The sequence below is a fragment of the Chrysemys picta genome, chromosome 16, assembly GCF_011386835.1.
Source record: "Chrysemys picta bellii isolate R12L10 chromosome 16, ASM1138683v2, whole genome shotgun sequence".
NCBI lineage: Eukaryota > Metazoa > Chordata > Testudines > Emydidae > Chrysemys > Chrysemys picta.
The window spans coordinates 12,367,614-12,384,505 of NC_088806.1; the positions used below are offsets into that span (position 1 = coordinate 12,367,614).

Here is a 16,892-nt window from a genome sequence, read left to right on the forward strand (position 1 = left end):
CTTGACAAAGCCCTGGCTGGGATGATTTATTTGGGAATTGGTCCTGCTTTGAGCAGGGGATTGGACTAGATACCTCCTGAGGTCCCTTCCAACCCTGATATTCTAGGAGTCTGGGAAGGATGCGTGTATGTGCTGGGGGGTAATTTAAGTAAATAGGTGTCAAACCTGGATTTATTTGAACTGGTGCATCTGCTTGTGTGGATGCGGCTCCATGGATTAAACACTGTTTCTCGTCAGATGTTTCAGTCCATTTATTGAAAGGCGCCATATGCACACTACTAAATCTGCCCCCAGAGAATGGCCACAATGCTTCAATCTTGTACAATGTTGGATGGGAACAGATACAGCCAGCGGGAGCGGAGAGCACTGGTCACTGTGCAGGATCCAGGCCCCACGGCCCCACATCTGCAGGGGGGCACCCTGTGGGTGCAGGGGTTTGTCCACTGGGGGCTGCTCGGAGAGGGAAGAGGCAGCACCCAGGGTGTTGGGCCGAGGTCCAGGAAACAGCAGCCAGATAAATGGGGTTGAGTGACGGCTACAGATCACAAGGGACACATTCAGCAGGAGAAAACCCATGCAGCAAAGAGATCCTTCCCCTTAACATCCCCTCGCTGCTAACAGCATCCAGCTGTCCAGAAAAGGCAGGAGGGGAAGAAGCTAATGTACAGCCTGTGTCTACTTCATTTTAATTAGCTGTAGCCAGAACAGCGTTTCCAGTCACCGCCCCTCTCCCGCCATAGTCAAATTTCTTATGGTGGTTTCACACGGCCGCTTCCCAGACTCTCAAGACCCACCTCGCTGCTGGAAAAGGCTGTTTCAGGGAAGAGCCGAAGCATCACCTGAGGAAATGCTTGACACTAAACTGGGAGGAGTGGTAGATACACGGGAGGGTAGGGATAGGATACAGAGGGACTTAGACAAATTAGAGGATTGGGCCAAAAGAAATCTGATGAGGTTCAACAAGGACAAGTGCAGAGTCCTGCACTTAGGACGGAAGAATCCCATGCACTGCTACAGACTAGGGACCGAGTGGCTAGGCAGCAGTTCTGCAGAAAAGGACCTAGGGGTTACAGTGGACGAGAAGCTGGATATGAGTCGACAGTGTGCCCTTGTTGCCAAGAAGGCCAATGGCATTTTGGGCTGCATAAGTAGGAGCATTCCCAGCAGATCGAGGGACGTGATCATTCCCCTCTATTCGACATTGGTGAGGCCTCATCTGGAGTATTGTGTCCAGTTTTGGGCCCCACACTACAAGAAGGATGTGGAAAAATTGGAAAGAGTCCAGCGGAGGGCAACAAAAATGATTAGGGGGCTGGAGCACATGATTTATGAGGAGAGGCTGAGGGAACTGGGATTGTTTAGTCTGCAGAAGAGAAGAATGAGGGGGGATTTGATAGCTGCTTTCAACTACCTGAAGGGGGGTTCCAAAGAGGATTGGATCTAGACTGTTCTCAGTGGTAGCAGATGCCAGAACAAGGACTAATGGTCTCAAATTGCAGTGGGGGAGGTTTAGGTTGGATATCAGGAAACACTATTTCACTAGGAGGGTGGTGAAGCACTGGAATGCGTTACCTAGGGAGGTGGTGAAATCTCCTTCCCTAGAGGTTTTTAAGGCCCAGCTTGACAAAGCCCTGGCTGGGATGATTTAGTTGGGGTTGGTCCTGCTTTGAGCAGGGGTTTGGACTAGATACCTCCTGAGGTCCCTTCCAACCCTGATATTCTATGATTCTATGAAAGCAAGGGAGACCCGGAGCTCCCTGCGGTCGGTAGGTCTGGCCTGCATTCCTTGTTCCCAGAGATCTAACTTTGCATTTGGCGTGTGAATGTGCCTTCTGTCTGAATGGGCCCAGTTTACCGAATGATCCAGTTCCCTCTGTAGGACTACTCCAGCCTCCGCCTTACTTACCACCCCACCAATCTGTGTGTCGGCTGCACCTTCTCTGAGCAATGATTGTATAGTTCCTTCCATTGATGAAAACACTGACTAATATTGGTTCTAGAACTGATCCCTGCAGAATGTTCTTAAGGTACTTAAAAATAACCAGCCCCAACAACCAACCAACAAACCTGGCTCCGTCACACACTGTAGAGCTAATGGTTCAGGCTGTATTCACCTCCATGAGGTGATTGGGCCACTTCACGTCTCTCTGATATTATGCAGTGGCTGTGTAGAGAAGCCCTTTCCCTCCTGTTAAAACGATGGGCTTACCTGGATTGTCTTGACATTTACTATGCCTTGTGGGAGTGCAGGGTAGGGTTAGTGATTCAAATGTAGGGTTATTTGATCTTGTTGTTCCCAAGATACAGCTGGCTCCAAAACAGAATGACAACAAACCGAAACAAAGACAACAGCCTTTCATAAAATTCACAGATTCTACCAACGATGACTTTTGAAACCCACCTTGGACACAAATCGGAGAATGAACTGCAAACAAGTGGGTGACATCCACCTCTGCCAGTGTTTCTTTATAATGATTTATTATTTCGTTTGGAGAAATGTGAGGGGTGATATGGGGTGGGAGGCAGAGGAAGCTGGGAGTGGGGGCTGTCAACCCCAAATTCTCCCTAGCTCTTTTTGTTATTTTCTTATCTCAGTCTTGTATCAGCTGCAACATGTACAACTGCCTAAATGATCATTAACTCTTAAAACAAGCCTCTTTCCATTTAAAATACCAGGAAATTAAATAGCAAAACAAACAAACAAATACAAAAACCCAACCAAACCAACCAACCGAGGGACATACTGGCTGCCACTTCCAGCAGCTCCCATTGGCCTGGAGCAGTGAACCGTGGCCAGTGGGAGCCGCGATCAGCCGAACCTGCGGACGCGGCAGGTAAACAAACCGGCCCGGCCCGCCAAGGGCTTTCCCTGCACAAGCAGCGGAACAAGTTTGGGAACCACTGATCTAGTCCAACCCCCTGGTCAAAGCAGGACCAACACCAACTATATCATCCCAGCCAGGGCTTTGTCAAGCCGGGCCTTAAATACCTCTAAGGATGGAGATTCCACCACCTTCCTAGGGAACCCATTCCAGTGCTTCACCACCCTCCTAGTGACATAGTTTTTCCTAATATCCAATCAATGTTTCACCTTGCCTCCAGAAGCCCTGCTTGTTCAAATTAACCCCTAACTAGGTGGTCTATTTTATTAATTCATGGTGGCTGAACCCACTCAATACAGTTGCAATTCGCTTGATCAAAATCTGGGGTACATACACACCTCAAATACAGGGCAACAACCCAAACAACCTCATCCTTGCCCTGTCATAGGCTCATCAAACTTCCCATAGAGATAAAACTCACTGAACTCCTGTGCCTCCCCCCGACCTGAGTACAAACCAGGAACAGTCTGACTGGGTTCACAGGGCCATTCGTCTCTCCCTCACCCTGGTGTGAATCAGACGTTATCCCACTGGAACCCCTTGTTCTGTCTACACCAGTGTGAAGTTGTTGGGAGAGGAGAATCAGACCATTGGCCTCTACGTGTGTTAGCAGGAAATACACTGACAGAGAGAGAGAGATTCTGATCCCTGAGCCGGGTTTCAGCTCAAGACCCCTGTCCTCACACCGTTACCGTCTGCCTGACGGTAGCTCAGGCACATTGAAATCAATGGGGGCAGTAGTATGAGGAAAGGTGTGTACGATTTTGCAGGGTTGGGAATTGAGATCGCTAGGCTGGGGAGTTTCTCTCTGCTGATCTTCGGCCTGTTCCTCCCCCCACAACTTTCCCTGTTTCATTCTTGTCTGACGACACAGTAATTGTTTCCATTGATCGCAGGATTAGTTTTAATACCGTAGCAGCTAGAGGCTGCACCCATGACGGGGGCCCTATTGCGTACGGTGTTGTGTTATACATACACAGTGTGAGAGGCAGCTCCTAAGGGAAAGAGCTTCAAGTCTGAATCTACAAACCAAACCAAGTCACGATTCTGTCGGTGTCGGGAGCATCTCCATGATTAAGGCCGTGCACTTAACAGAGATTTTCAACTTCCAATGTGTGTGAAAAATACGAATTTTTCTTTCCCCCAAATTACAGCCCTTCCACTTAGAGTGCAGAACACAGCCACCCAGAACGAAAAAATCGGCTTCTCTAGCCTCAGTTATCTGTGTATCTGAGAGCTTGGAGGACTCCCCTCTAAACAGCCTTCTGGTTCATCTCCATGACCCTGGAGGACTCCCATCTACACAGTCTCCTGGTTCATCTCTGATGCTGGAGGACTCCCATCTGCAGTTTCCTGGCTCCTCATCTCTATGACCCCTGATGCTTCCCCCCCCAGTCCTTTTCCATATGCTCTGTGGTTATTAAAGCTACTTCTCAGCTCCTGTTAACTCCTACCTACCAATGCAGCATTAACCACTATTCTTCATCTTTCTTCCCTTTTAATTTCCCAGCTGCCCTTGTTGAGGGCAGAGTGCTGGGATTTGCTGCCCCACTCAGCGGGGTCACCCCAGCATCCACAGGGACCTCACCAGCTTGTCGCTGTGATGAGACCGTGGGATTTACTGTGAGGTGTTGCCAGTGGTGCAGAATTCACTTCTTACCCATATGCTGCACCACCTAAAGGGGGGGGCACGTGACATGCCGAAGTAACCCCCCCATGTGACTCCTCCCTGCCCTGCCCCCAGCCCAGGGCCCCAGGCTCTCCCCCACCCCTCCCCAGGATCCATCCCACATTAACTGGGGGTGGGTGGGGGTGGGCTGTGTGCTCCTCCCGCTGCGCCGGAGACTTCTGAGCCGCAGGCACCGTAGCGCCGCTGTACTGCCCCCCAGCCCCACCAGCTGCTGCGTCTCCTCTCTGGGCTGCAGCCTGCCGGAGGACAGGGCTGGGCGGGGGGCAGTACAGCGGCGCTGGAGGAGTTGCTGGCACGGGGTCTAGGGTGACCAGACAGCAAGTGTGAAAAATCGGGACAGGGGATGGGTGGGGGTGGGGGGGGGGAGAATAGGAGCCTGTATAAGAAAAAGACCCAAAAATCGGGACTGTCCCTATAAAATCGGGGCATCTCGTCACCCTAGTGGGGTCGCCCAGGGCCCCACGTTCTGCTCCTCCTGTGTCTTTCCAGGTACGGGGCACGGCCTATAAATCTCTTACTGGTACGGCGCCGCGTCCCGCCCCACGGCGTGTTCCTGTCCAGCCCGTGGGCTCTGGGGTGCTGCGTGGGATCCTGGACACCGGGGAGTCCCCAGCTGAGCTCTGCAGTGTGGGACTCTGCCCCCGGACTAGGGGGATTTCTCTCCCTCCTTGTAGGGTCCTAGTGTAGACAAGACACTGTCGCCGGGACGGACCCGAGCCAGGACCCCAAAGCCACCCACGCCCTGTTCTGGGGACCACGGCAGGTGGCTCCTCCTCACCCCATTTGTGGGAACTTTGACCCCCCCTCCTGGGGGTCCCCCCCGTGCCGCTGTCTGACAGCGCCTCCCCCTTTCTGCCCCCCAACTCCTCCCCCCGCCCCGGAGCCTGCCCCGTGCCCCCCTCCGCCCCCTGTTTTACCCCCGCAGGACACGCTTTGGCCCCTGCATAACCACCCCCCCTCCCTGGCATTGCAGGGAGCTGATGGGGGGGGGGCGTCAGCTGCTGCTACTGAGGTTGCTCCGGAGTCCGTCCAGAGTAGCCAATCCAGAGGGGAACCGGATTGTGTCTGATCCCACCTGAGTCAGATCAGCCACTTCCTCCTCCGCCCCCCTGCGAGCAGCTGGCCTGGCCCCACCGCACCCGGCTGGGCGGGGAGCGGGGGACCCCACTGCACCCCCCGGGTCTGGGGGGGACCCCAGGAGCTGCCGGAGGAGCAGAGGTGAGGCTGGGAGGGGCCCGTGGGGGAAGGGCAGCTGAGGGGGGCAGGATTGGGGTATCCCATCAGATCGGGAGGCAGAATTGATGCGGGGTGGGGGGGAGGATTGATTTGAGGGTTGGGGCCAGATAAATGTCGGGGGGGGGGCTGGGCAGATGTGGGGTGATTGGGGGAGGGCCTGGGTGAGGGGCAGACGTGGAGGGGCTGCAGGAGGGGTAGGATTGGGATCTCCCATCAGATCTGGAGGCAGAACTGATGGTGGGGGTGAGGATTGATTTGAGGGTTGGGGCCAGATAAATGTCTGAGTGGGGGCTGGGCAGATGGCGGGGGGGGGAGCTCATGCAGAGAGACAAAAATCACTTTACTCACTACACATGGGTGAGGGGCGGCTAATTCCCACCCACCCACTGGGGGGTCAGACACCAAACCCACAACAGAATCTAAAAACCCCACATGATTTGGGGGATCATTTTCCTGAGTTTTGGCGGCTGACTTGGGAGTTTTGACCCATCCAGGTTGGTACATTTCCCCCCCAGACTCCGGGGCCGTGACTCTCCCAGGGGCTCCCGGCTCTCAGCGAACAGCAGGAGTTGGTGCCAGGAAGGGGAAGCGCCCGGTGGGTGCTGCAGATGGGGGCTTAGAGAAGCCGGATTTACCCTGTGCAGGGAATAAACAATGTCAGTCACAGGTTTTTTGATCTGCCCTGAAGTTTGTCAGACATTTATTTGCAAAAATTTTGTAGTAAGGGCGAGGCAGCTGTCCTGCTGAACGCAACATTAAACATTCTGGAATACGGGATGCAGCTCTTCTCTGTTTTACATTTTCTTAATCAGTATTTCTAAGCTGATTTTACATTTTAAATGTATCCTTAAGCCTTCAGAAAGTCGTCATTCCAGATTACTACCTATTTAACTCCCTGAAACAAAGGCATTATTTTAAATGAATCAGTCACAGAGGTTTAGTGTGTTCATAACAATGTTCATTGCTTTTAGAAAAAGGGACACTCATTTACTGTGTGTGATCTCCATGACAATAGACGTGTTTATGAAATTTCACCAACTTTAACAAATATGTTTCCAAAGATTTTAAGCATAACAAAGGATCTTATATCTTACTAAGGTGCTGATTTTGCTGGAGGGTTCTCTTAAAACGAGTTCATCAGAGAGTCAGAAGTAGAAGAATCCCATGCACTGCTCTCGGGCTATAAAATCCTGACTGGTGTATGGAGAAAGTGACTAGGGAAGTGTTATTTACCCCTTCACATCACACAAGAACTAGGAGACACCCAATGAAATAAATAGGCGGCAGGTTGAAAACAAGCGAAAGGAAATATTTCTTCACACAATGCACAGTCAACCCAGGGAATTCTCGTGAAGGCCAACAGCATAACTTGGTCTAAAACAGAATTAGATAATTTCATGGAGGATAGATCCATCAGTGGCTATGAGCCAAGATGCTCAGGGATACAACCATACGCTCTGGGTGTCCCTAAACCTCTAGTAGCCAGAAGCATCTGACGTGGGCCACTGTCAGAAGACAGGAGACGGGGCTAGCTCGCCCATTGGTCTGACCCAGTGTGGCTGTTCTTCTGCTCTTCTACAAATAATATTTCTCAAGCTGGTTGTGATGTTTGGTGGCTGTTGGTTCAGCAGCTTTGAGATGGGTGAATGAAAGAGGAAATACAAGTGCAAGGCTTCCCATTCGTTTTTATCTGGCCTCTTTAGAAAGGTGTGTGTGTGTGTGTGTGTGTGTGTGTGTGTGTGTGTGTGTGTTCCTCTGTCATAATAAAAACATTGTGATGTCAGCGAATAGTGGCAATGCCATTGTAAATGTGACGGAATGAAATCTCATCTCGCGTATCCTTTTATTCCCTCCAGACACTCTGCCATCGGAAATGGACAGGGACTGGTGGAAGAGGCTGTTGTCGTATACAAAGGGTGAGGGTTCAGGTGGTGGTTATATTTAAATGAAGATAAAATTGACCTATGAAAACATCTTTGTTACAGTAACGAGAACACACAACTCAAACACGCACTGATCATCGGAAACATGGGGGAATCAGTGAGGTGCCCGGGAGTCCCCCGGGATCCAGGAGTGTCCCAGCCAGAACAGGGCTGCCGGGGAGTGTGAGGAATGGTCCCAGCCTCCCCCAGGGCTGGGCTCTGCCCCAATGTTCTGCTTCCCCCCCCCGCCCCCTCCAGCGAACGTGACTGGATCCAGCCACGGCCCATCCCATCCTCGTCGTGTCTGAGGATGGGAAAAGCGTGAGACGCGCAGACGCGTTGCAGGACCTGCCTGACACGCCGGAGAGATTCGACGCACGTCACTGCTCTGAGGGGTTCACCGCAGGGTGACATTACTGGGAGGTGGAGGTGGAGAATGGGAAGTACTGGGCTGTGGGGGTGGCCAGAGAGTTGGTGAGGAGGAAGGGACGGATCAGCCCTAGGCCTGAGGAGAGAATCTGGGCTATGGGCATACATGGGAGTAAGGCGCATTGTAATGTGTATTGTACTTTCTGCACCCCTAGCGCCTGTTTGTACATGAGTGAGAGTATGAAGAGGATCGGGGTTTCTCTAGATTACAAAGTGGGGCAGGTGGCATTTTTGGATGCTGATTGGAAGTTGCTGCTGTTCTCTTTCCCTCAGGTCTCTTTCAATGGGGAGAGGATCCTCCCTTATTTCTGGGTGCAGGGATCCCCGCTCAGACTCTGTTCTTGAGACAAGGGGGTGGGGACATGAGGAGTGTCCCCCTGGGAATGAGAAAACGGGCTTCTCTTGCCTCCAACATCCCAACCCCTGTGGCCCCGGAGGGCTCCCATCTCTCCGAGGCCCTGGACCACTCCTCTCCCTGAAGCACCAATGTCTGGGCGTGCCCATAAAGAGCCGGCTGGGACCTGGGCAGAGAATCTCACTGCAGCGGGTCTCCCGGCCCGTTTCTCACGGCGCTCGGTGGCTCTGGAGGCTGCCCAGGCTGGGAACCAGGCCCCCAGGAGCTCCAGCGCCCCCCAGGAGCGGTCACACCCGGCACGGGGCCCCTTAATTCTTTGGGCCTCGGAGCCCCTGGCTGGGGGACTCCTGCAGGGGAGGAGTTTGGGAGTTGGAGGCGGAGTTTTGTCGGGGGCTGCCGGAGGGGCAGCTGCTGGGTTTCTGGGATGGGGTTTTCTGAGGCGCTGAAGGGAATTAGGCCCCCAAATCCCCTTGTAATTCCCTCCATCGGGTCCCTCCCCGCAGCTCTGTTGGGAATCGCAGCTGTGCAGCGTGAGCTCTTCTTGCGTTCAGCGCAAGCTGGATAAAGATCGCTCCGTACGACATCCTTGGGTTTTGTGTCATTGGTAGCTGGCTCGTTAAACTCCCGCGCGCTCACGTAACCCTCCTTGCCATGGGGCTGAATGGCCACGGTTTCACGGATGCCTTTTCAGTGGCAATGGGCCCCTGTGCCTGGCTACTAACCACCCCCGGTCTCCAGGGGAAAGAGGGGGCCTGGTTCTTAGTCACACAAATGCCTCTGACACCGCTTGGGCAGCGCAAAAGGGCCTTTACTGCATTACTATGTGTGTCACCGTAGCGTGTAGGAGTCCAAGTTATGGACCGGGACCCATTGTGCTAGGCGCTGTACAAACACAGAAAGAAAATATGTCCCTGCATCTGGCAGCTTCCGGTGCAAGCCAAGCGACCAGAGCTGGAGACAGACAGACAGACACAGAGGGGGAAGTGCAAGGGAAGAAGGAGACGGCACTGCTCAGCAGGACACGCTGGGGTCTCAGAACACCGTTGGCCTTTCTGTCGGCCAGCGTCCTGGAGGCACCATGGTGAAGAAGAATCTGAAGGAGGATGGGGAGGGAGCTTTGAGCCTCTGGGAAGTTGCTCCCAAGCATGAGGGGCTGCGGGGGGGAAAGCAGGAAGGTGCTTGTTTGAAAATGTGACGAGTGGGTGATGGAGGCTGGGATCGTGGTTTGATAGGAGGTGGGGACTGACCCTTGGGTAATGGATGGGGATAGTAGGTGGGGGGAGGGATCATTCATGAAGGGCCTTGAAAGGGAAGAGAAGCAGCGTAGGTTTGATGTGCCCCGCCTTACTCCGCTCTTTTTTCTCCACCTGAGGGGTCTTGCACAAGACCTCTCCGAGCTGCCTGTCTTCCACCAGGACCTCCTCCGGACCTGGAAGCTACTCTCGCTGACCAGGTCCGTGGCGGCCGCCAAGAGGCAGCTCTTATGGCCCCCCTGCTTCACAATCCCCAGCTTGGTGTGCAGGTGATGGAGTTACCCCTCCGTGCGCCGCAGGCTGGTCCTGGGAGGTACCGCCGGGTCACAGACCTCCTAGATTACGACTGGGGGAATGCCTTGGTGCTCAGCCGGCGCATGGGGCTCTCCACCCTTCGTGTGCCCTGGAGGTGAGGTCAGCTTTATAACCCACCTCTCGGGCCTTTCTTGAGTGGGTCCTAGGGGAAGGATGCTCCCTGCTGGCCCCTCCTCCCCTGGCCCTCTGGACCATGCCATCGGGCCCCTGCTCCCCGATTTCCCCCCCACCAGCTTCTGCGTCAGCCAGCTGGCTGCACACCCTCATGCTCCATCCCCCTTCGCTTCCTCACCTCGTGTCCCGACCCAACGCCAAGGGGTGGGACCTCCTACCGACCGTGGAGGGTCAGGAGCCCCCCTGGGCCAGTCTGTATTCCACCCTGGTCCTGCGGCCCGCCTGGGATAGCCCTTCATAAAGCCGTGAGCACGGGCACATACAGACCCTGACACACATCTAGCTGGAGTGCGCCAGGCTGCAGCCCCCTGGACACCTTTAAGGGTTCTTTGCTTGGTGCCCCCGCTCTGCATCCCTGCTTTTGACCCTCACTCCCATCCCTGTTTTCTCATTTGTTACCCTCCAAGTTCTTTTGATGAAAGGGGGAGCTTTTGATGTCCCTGGCAATTCAATACAACCGCGTGTCTAACAAAATGGGCTTAAATAGTGATATTGGGCCAGGCTTTCACTGGCTTAGCTTCATTGGGTGTAGGCTAATTTACCCCTCCTGAGAATCTGGTCTCGAACTGGCGCAGAGACGAGATGCGAACAGGCCTCGGGTGTGCACCAGCCACTGTCCTAGAGGAGACTTTTGCTGGGGTTTCTCTCAATCTCTCATGTAGAAGCGAGTCCTTTGCGTTTAAATAAACATGAATTGGGTCAGAGAACAAGTGAGAATCATTGTATAGTCCAGAATATCCCCCGGGTCCAGTGGTCAGGGTGTTTTAAAGATGGGGAAACTGAGGTAAGCAGCTTTAGTGGGGGAGGGATATCTCAGTGGTTTGAGCATTGGCCTGCTAAACCCAGCGTTGTGAGTTCAATCCTTGAGGGGGCCACTTAGGGATCTAGGGCAAAATCAGTACTTGGTCCTGCTAGTGAAGGCAGGGGGCTGGACTCAATGACCTTTCAAGGTCCCTTCCAGTTCTAGGAGATAGGATATCTCCATTAATTTAAAAAAAAAAAAAAAAAGCTTGCTCTCCATACGCAGTAGCAGAACCAGGAATCAAACCCAGCAGATCACATGCCGCATGCCCTGGTCTCTCTGCTAGATACTTCTGGAGACAGCCTGCTCTCCATCCCAGCTGAAGAGATTTACACACACACTGGACAGAAAAAAGAACAGGAGTACTTGTGGCACCTTAGAGACTAACACATTTATTTGAGCATAAGCTTTCGTGGGCTATAGCCCACTTCATCAGATGCATGCAGTGGAAAATACAGTAGGACGATATATATACACAGAGGACGTGAAACAACGGGGGTTGCCATACCAACTCTAACGAGACTCATCAATTAAGGTGGGCTATTGTCAGCAGGGGAAACAAAACGTTTGTAATGATCATCAGGATGGCCCATTTCCAGCAGTTGACAAGAAGGTGTGAGTAACAGTAGAGGGGGGAAATTAGCCTGAGGAAATAGTTTTTACTGGACAGAAAGGGTCTTGTTTACGATGGTGGAAATGTGAAGTAAATCCACTGACGTTCGCCTCCTTGTTCCAGATTCTGGGAGCAGAATCTAATCCAGCATTTCTCAAATGTGGCCGCAGGTGGCTACCACGGGGATCATCAGCACTCTGGTGACAGACGCGCTAGGGGTCTCCAGGGCTCAGTGAAGGGTTAGTGAAGGCGATGACGCAGAAGGAATCCTCGGCACAAGGATCCAGGGTGGTAACATTTTATAAGTCTCGGATGGTTTGTGCGGCTCAGCATTTGAGGGCTGGCCAGGGGCAGGCAGCTTCTCTTCTTTATGCCAGACCTGAATCCACGTTTTGCCTTAGCCAAGAGAAGACGTTAGACTCTGTGCTGTTCTGCTCCTGGGCTCTGTTCCCAAAGTGTCCTGGGGCAGGGCAGGGCACAGCGCTGGTGTGTGTGTGTCACTGGCATGTCAGGGTGTTGCTGAAACAGGGCAGAGTTAAGGTTACATTGCAGGGTGACGTGAACCTTAACTCTGCATTTCCCCTTCTAAGAACCGAGGGGTCAGGAATCCTTACCCAGCAAGGTCACATTCTCATAGTTCTCCTGCATGACATCCCTGTAGAGGGCTCTCTGAGCGGGGTCCAGCAGAGCCCACTCTTCCCTGGTGAAATACACAGCCACCTCCTCGAAGGTCACCAGTCCCTGAAAGAGAAAGAGCCCCTCACTCAGTACCTGCTGCCCCACTGACAGCCCCATTATTCACCGGGGAGGAGGGTCAATCACACGGTCGCTCAGGGAGACAGGCAGGCAGCAGAATCCCACTAAACATCTTTTTCCCTTTGATTTCTACACATGGGGCCTTACCGACCAGCTCTCTAGGTGCGTTGAACTCTGCTTTTTGGAAGTTCATTGTCCTTATTCTCCTGCTTTCACTCCTTCCTTTCCTTAAAGTCATGACATCTGCCATTTCAAGGTCACTTTCACCCAAATTGTCTTCCACCTTCAGATTCATACCTAGGGCCCTACCAAATTCACTGTCCATTTTGGTCAATTTCACCATCATAGGATTTTAAAAATTGTCAATGTCATGATTTCAGATCTTTAAATCTGAAGTGTCATAGTGGTGTAACTGTCGGGGTCCTGACCCCAAAAGGGTTGGGGGAGGGGGGTCACAATGTTATTGTAGGGTATTGCCACCCTTACTTCTGCGCTGCTGCTGACGGCGACGCTGCCTTCAGAGCTGGGTGGCCGGAGAGCGGCGCCCGGGAGCCTGGCTCCGAAGGCAGCACCGCTGCCAGCAGCAGCGCAGAAGTAAGGATGGCGTGGTATTGCCACCCTTCATTCTGCACTGGTCGCCCAGCTCTGAAGGCAGCAGCGCAGAAGTGAGGGTGGCCTGGTGAGGTGGGGAGAAAGGCTGCCTGCATGTAACTGCACCTGGGTGTGTCCCTACCTGTGTGAATGCTGGTGAAAGTGCAGCCTAGAGAGGGCTTTGCAGCTTGTCACAGCAGTACAGTATAAAGGGGAGCCCAGGCTGGTGGGTCAGGGGAGCTCAGTGGTACCCCAGTTCCAGGCAGCACCCCGGGGGGAACCCGCCACACTCAACCCCACCTTGCTCAGAGCTGTCAGGAGGCATCAGGGTGAGGGAAGAAAGAGAGAGAGCCCTGTAACATTGCACTCCATATGATGTTATGAAGCTTAAAAAAAAATGGGGTTTTGTTCATATAGTTATACCAGGGAGGGAGAGGAATTATTTAAGCTCAGTACCAATGTGGACACAAGAACAAATGGATATAAACAGGCCATCAGGAAGTTTAGACTTGAAATTAGATGAAGGTTTCTAACCATCAGAGGAGTGAAGTTCTCGAATAGCCTCTCCAGGGGAGCAGTGGGGGCAGGGCCGGCTTTAGGCCGATTCGGCCGATTCCCCTGAATGGGGCCCCGTGCCTAGAGCAGCAGTCCACCCCGCCGCCGTCCCACTTCCCCCTCCTCCCCTGAACGCTCTGCCCACCTTCTCCTCCCTCTCCCCTGCTTCCCGCGAATCAGATGTTCGCGGGAAGCCTGAAACAAGCAGCAGGCAGGAGGTAAGTGTGGGGGGGGGGGTGCGAGGAGAGTTCCAGGGAGGCGCAGTGCGGCCCAGTCCGGCCCTGGCCGAATGCGCGGCTCCCTCCGGCCTGGACCCCCGGCCTGGCCCCGGCCGAAAACCCCCAGCCCGGTCCCGGCCGAGTGGCTCTGGTCCGGCCCGGCTCGGGCCCCGTGGCGCCGGTCTCGGGCCCGGCCGAGTGGCTCCGGCCAAGCTCGGGCCCCACGGTGCCGGCCCTGGCCAAGTGGTGCCGGCCCGGCCCGAGAGGCTCCGACCCGGCCTCGTGGCCCCGGGCCCGGCCCCGGCCCAGACGTGGACCTGGCCGAGCGGCTCTGGCCCGGCTCAGCTTGGGCCCAGCGGTGCCGGCCCCAGCCGAGCGGCGCCAGCGCGGACCGAGAGGCTCCGGCCCGGCCCTGGCCCAGCGGCTCCGGCCCAGATCTGGACCCGGTCCCGGCTGAGTGGCTCTGGCCCGGCCCGGGCACCGCGGCGCCGGTCTTGGGCCCGGCTGAGCCGCTCCGGCCCGGACCCAGAACCGGCCGAGCGGCTCTGGCCCAGCTCGGGCCCTGCGGTGCCGGCCCTGGCCAAGTGGCGCCGGCCCAGCCCGAGAGGCTCTGGCCTGGCCCCGGCCCGGATGTGGACCCGGCCGAGCAGCTCTGGCCCGGCTCAGCTCGGGCCCTGTGGCGCCGGCCCCAGCCGAGTGGTGCCAGCGCGGACAGAGAGGCTCCGGCCCGGCCCTGGCCCAGTGGCTCCGGCCCAGACCCGGACCCGGCCGAGTGGATCCGGTCTGGATCCGGCCCGGACCCGGCCCAGACCCGGACCCAGGCCCAGGCTGAGCGGGCCCGGACCCGGACCCGGACCATACCTGGACCCGGGTCTGGACCCAGCCCGGACCGAGCGGACCCAGCCCAGACCCGGACCCGGGCGAGCGGCTCCAGGCAGTGCGGTAAGGGGGCAGGGAGCAGGTGTTGGAAGAGGGCAGGGGAGTTTGGAGGGTTGTGGGGGGGTGGATAGGGGTCAGGGCGGTCAGAGGGCAGGGAACAGGGGGATTGAATGGGGGCAAGGGTCCTGGGGGGGCAGTCAGGAAGGAGCAGGGGTTGGGTTGGGCAGTGGGGGGCAGTCAAGGGCAGGGGTTCCAGGGGCAGTCAGGGACAGAGAGAAGGGGTGGTTGGATGGGGCAGGGGTCCCAGTGGGCCATCAGGAATGAGAGGAAGGGTTGGATGGGGCGGCAGGGGGCAATCAGGGGACAGGGAAGGGGGGTGGATGGGGCAGGGATTCCCGGGGGGGGGGGTGTCAAGAACTTTAGCTAGGCTTAGCATGCATCCGCATACATTACGCAATGTATGTAATATATAATTTTGTTATTATTTATATAGTTATGGAAAGTAAATAATACATGGAAGAAATGAAAGGTGTTTTTTTACGTGTGTTTTTTTTTTTAAGTCATCCCTGTTGGGGCCCCGCCGAAAATGTTCGAATTGGGCCCCGCACTTCCGAAAGCCGGCCTTGAGTGGGGGCAAAAGACACATCCAGCTTCAAGACTGAGCTTGATAAGTTTATGGAGGGGATGGTATGATGGGATAGCCTGATTTTGGCAATTAATTGATCTTTGACTATTAGCGGTAAATATGCCCCATGGTCTGTGATGGGATGTTAGATGGGGTGGGATATGAGTTACTACAGAGAATTCTTTCCTGGGTGTCTGGCTGGTGAGTCATGCCCACATGATATCCATATTTGGGGTCGGGAAGGAATTTTCCTCCAGGGCAGATTGGCAGAAGCCCAGGGGGTTTTCGCCTCCCTCTGCAGCGTGGGGCACAGGTCACTTGCTGGAGGATTTTCTGCACCTTGAAGTCTTTAAACCATGATTAGAGGACTTCAGTGGCTCAGACATAGGTTAGGGGTTTGATACAGGAGTGGGAGGGTGAGATTCTGTGGCCTGCATTGTGACGGAGGTCAGACTAGATGATCATAATGGTCCCTTCTGATCTTAAAGTCTGTGAGTCTATGAAAATATGCCAATGAGTGTGACTGTGATGTAACCTATTTGTATGAATGTCTCTTTCTTGTATCTGAAACTAGAAATATGAAATATAACTCTGAGGGCCTATTGTAATTATGCAAAGGGTGTGCCATTAATGTTGGTTTGGAATCTTGATGGTTCCCATTAACCAGGACAATTGACTGTAGATGGCTCTGTTTTTACTGGACAGAAAGGGTCTTGTTTACTATGGTGGAAATGTGAAGTAAATCCACTGATGTTCGCCTCCTTGTTCCAGATTCTGGGAGCAGAATCTAATCCAGCGTTTCTCAAATGCGGCCGCAGGTGGCTACCAGGTGCTTTTCTTGTGGCCACAGCCTCCTGGGCTGTGATTGTGTGTGTGTGTGTGTGTGTGTTGACACCTCGATCCCTGCTGCCTCCCCCTGCCTCCTTACCCACCTCCGCATCCAGGGCTTCATTTGTCCCCGAGCACGCCAGGGCTGAGTAAGTCTGCTGTGAAAAGTGATATTAAACAAATATACAACTATCACTTTTCACAGGAGCAGACTTACTAACTAGCAATCTAAAAAAAAAAAAAAAAAAATCAAACATGCAAAGCGCCTTATTTTTGTTTCTATTCTGTGTAGGTCCAGTAAAGAATAGAGTACATTATGCATCATGCGTCTGACGAAGCGGGTATTCACCCACGAAAGCTTATGCTCCTATACGTCTGTTAGTCTATAAGGTGCCACAGGACTCTCTGTTGCTTTTTACAGATCCAGACTAACACGGCTACCCCTCTGATACCGGTACATTATTATTATTGAGTCTGCAAAAAAAAAAAAAAACTACACAAATAAATGACAATGATATAGACATGTATATATGTGCATATTTATTTGTTTTTCCTAAAGTTAATTAAGTATTTTAGGAAAAATTTTCAGAGCGGCCACCAAAAAGTATGCTGTGAGAACCCCATAACCCATGAAACGGAGAGAGAGACACTTTGTTCTACAGAGATAGACCTTTTAAGGATTTGGACTGGCTCTAACGCCTAGCCATGAGACAGACGCAGGATGCAGAGAAAAACTAACATTACAGACGGATGGATAAATGAAGAGAGA

General features: G+C 53.8%; 1 protein-coding gene across 17 annotated transcripts in view; it reads left to right on the plus strand.

Moving 5' to 3' along the window:
* The window catches only part of LOC103306853 (zinc finger protein 436-like), a 495,746-nt gene that overhangs the window by 143,284 nt on the left and 335,570 nt on the right, over positions 1–16,892 (plus strand). The window lies entirely within an intron of this gene.